The following is a 3,687-nucleotide window of genomic DNA, read 5'->3' as shown; positions in this document are numbered from 1 at the left end:
TGTATCCAGCTACCAGTGTTGTTTGTTTTGTTTGTTTGTTTTTTTTGTTTGTTTGTTTGTTTGTTTTTTTGTTTTTGTTTTTTGTTTTTTTTGGCTTCCCTAATGAGCATTACTTTTTTGCTTCTTTTCTTTTCTTTTTTTTTTTTTTTTTTTGTAAGTACAATTTAAGTTGATTGACTCAGAAGTTCTCACAGTCCTATTTTATTTTTTCTTATGCATACACCCATTTCATATGGTATCCTTTAAATTTTTACCAATTCAGGTCATAAAGAGATCAAGTTGGGTTTAAAACATTTCTTTTCATCTTTTTTCTCATTGGATTTTTATCACACTTCAAAGCAGCTCCTCATGCCTCTCGGGTCCATAGAGCATCAAGCTTTCATTCTCTTTTCCATACACATAAATGGCCTCAATCCTTTCTCTTCCTCTTGGGCCTCTTTCCAAACTTCCTCACCTCCTTAGTCTCTTTCTGTTATAAAATTCCTTTGGTCTGCTTTGGTGATAAGACCATGTTTGGCCTGTTGTTCATACCCATTGCGCTCTCTCTCTCTCTCTCTCACTCTCTCGCTCTCTCTCTCTCTCTCTCTCTCTCTTTGCTTAGATCTCTGTGATTGTGTGTATTTTTTCATGTTCTTGCTGATGACCTCATGCAATAATTTAAGGTTGTTTATAATACTTGATTGACTTAGGTGTCAAATCACAGGTTGAATTAAACCTCCTGGAGCCATCCTGACATCATGACATCATGTGTGGTTGTGTATGCGTCTTCTCCATAACTAGAGTGTGTTCACTGTGCGGTCAGTGGGCGAAATCGCTAATTGAAGTGTAATCAGACTTATAACTCCAAGTGAGCATTATTTGCAAACAAGTGGTTTCTATTTACATAGCTTTAAGTAGCTTAAATACTATGGTTAGACCCTCAATGTGGTTTTGGCTCAACATTTATGTCAAAGCAAAGTTTTGGTTATTAGTAACTTACACACAAAGAAAAGGAAAAAAATTGGTCTCAGGTAGAAACGTATTGATTCTCATTCATGATTCTGTTACAATTTAGTAACCACTATTAACTACAAGATTACAAAACCTTTTTCAAACCTTTGCAAAAGTAATGCTCAAAAATTAAGCTTTACAAAAAGTCTGACAACTCCTGAGGGGCTTCGTTGATCAGCTGTTGCACAACCCCCTTATACACGATGCCTCAGCAAAAACCTTCTTCGGTTGAGAAAATAACAACAAAGATAACTATCTAAAGTGATGTGGCGTAAGCATCACTACACATATCGTGTTTTCTTGACCCACTCTGAAATTTTTTATGTCTGGGTTGTTTCAAACCACAGCATTGTTTTAAGCAGTTGTTAGCTTAGCTCGTCTGACACAATTCCTCCCTGATTCTCCAAACTGAGAGCGAGCTAACTGCTGTCAGTTTACTACTTACTCACTCAAGCATGCAGTAACCGGATACAGAGGAGACAGAAACATATTCTGATTTATTTATTTATGTATCTATTTGTTTGTTTGTTGTCTTACAAGCTAAGAAAAAATGCACATATCCACACCACAAGTCTTCTGTAGGACCTGGGCCAAAATGTGAATAAAACACATCCTGGTGCATTCACACCAGTATAGTTTGCTAGACTCGGTACGACTGGCAACTCGGCTCAGTTGGGGGGTGAAACACTGTTTCGGAGTATTAACGCTGCACATCTCAAACGAATCGGACCTATAATATAACATTTTCCACTCTCCACCGGAGACGCTGCACCAAGAATTACTGAAGAAGAAGACGAGACATACACTGAAGAAGACAACACATTAATTTATTGGTTAATGCATCGTGGTCATGAGTTGATCATATTTTTACCAGAACTTTTACCAAATTCTTCCACATGTGAACGTTAGCCATCCAGAGCCGCCTATTGTCCCATATGCACTTATGTTATGGTTGTGTTTACCCACGATTCTGTGCACTGAACCTACTATACACTGTGCTTTGTAGTTCGCTTCCTGTATTTTGTCCAATTGGAGCGGACCTAGACCCCTGTTTGTAGGAGTCAGAGTTTGTTTGAGCATTCACATTACTCCAAACAAAGCAGACTTTCCGAGCAAACAGACTAGGATTTGAATTAAAAAAGCTGCTAAAAGGGTTGCACACTGTATGGCTAAATAATTTCTGCAACATCACACACACTGGGTTCTCCCTTTCTCCCTTAGTGCTACTTGTTTTACTTGTAGTAACCATTGATTAAGTTTAACATACAGAAATCATCCTGCAACCAAGTGGAGAGAAAGGAGGTAAAAGCAAGGCAATGGAGCAATGTTGTTAGTATGCTTTATCGTTCATACGTCCCTCCAGTGATTGCCAAGATACTCAACTATTATTATGTCTGCTGTGTCAATCATTTTATACCTGTCCTTCAACATGATTGACAAGAGCTTAATCAGGAACTTAACTAAAGAGAAAGAAAATCTCTGAACATCACTTTTAATCCTGAAACGTTGGTATTTATGGAAACTTTAGAATTTCAAATGAAAAAAAGAAACTTTGGTTTTAACTTGGACATTTCAACACATGCACAAAATTCCAGCCAGTCAGAGCCTCTCTGCGCATCAACAATCATTAAATCCTGCCACTAAGCTACACAATACTGTCAGCACACATTAGAAACTACACAGAGACACATTCACATACACACATGGTTTTAAATTATTCTCATACACACTCTTTCAGTTCACAGACACTCAACCTTTCATGTTATGTTACAAGCTCAGGCAGTCATCCTCAGAGAGGGTGCCATCTATAACATGCAGCAAACACACTTTTCATTCCCTCCTCTCATCCCCCTCAGAACTGAACCCATCTTTGTTCAGTGTGTGTGCGGTTTTAACCATGCTCTCCCCTGCTGAGTGACAAATCTCTCTGCCAAAGAGGCAATCCGTCAAGCTCACACACAAACACACACTCACTGTGATATGAAGATTAAATATCATGGTAGCATCAGAGGTCCAAACTGATTCTCCCTGAATTCTTGTTAGAACCTGCAACTGAAGCACAGAGCATAGCAAAAATGCATGTTAAAAATGATCCAGACCAGGGTCGTATATGTGTGTGTGTGTGTGTGCGTGTGTGTGGATGGTAAACACATACTATTGCACATGCTAATGCACACACATGCCACAGTTGGAACAGAACCCCATGATTTGGCTCGCTCTGCAGGGAGTCTGTTGTCACAGTAAAGTTTCCCATGGCAGGACTCTAAAGGGAAATCCAGAACCACCATCAGAGCTCAGACTGACACGGCAACTGCTGAGAAGTTACATCATATCCATACAGCTACATGTATTGCTATTGATTTTTGCTGGTCTATTAAAGTTATTTGATAACAGTGGGAAAAATGACCTTGTTAAATTCTATTTAGACCTTATTTTTTCTATTTAGAGAAACAAAATAAGCAAAAATAGAGTCACTCTGCGACAGAAGAATCATAATTTGTTTATCTTAATATTTACAAAACAGGCATAAGATGTAATAGAAGAACAGACCAGGACACAGAAAGCTGCCTGAGTCACCAGGATCACTGGCATATTTGTCATAAACACAAGTTATGGCTTTGTTTTTAAAAAGCCTCTGAAAACTTAAAACACAGCCACTGTGGAAGCTAATTTTTTTAAAAGCATTTCAGAGGTCTA

The sequence above is a fragment of the Melanotaenia boesemani genome, chromosome 13 (assembly GCF_017639745.1).
Source record: "Melanotaenia boesemani isolate fMelBoe1 chromosome 13, fMelBoe1.pri, whole genome shotgun sequence".
NCBI lineage: Eukaryota > Metazoa > Chordata > Actinopteri > Atheriniformes > Melanotaeniidae > Melanotaenia > Melanotaenia boesemani.
This window is presented reverse-complemented; position numbering follows the sequence as displayed.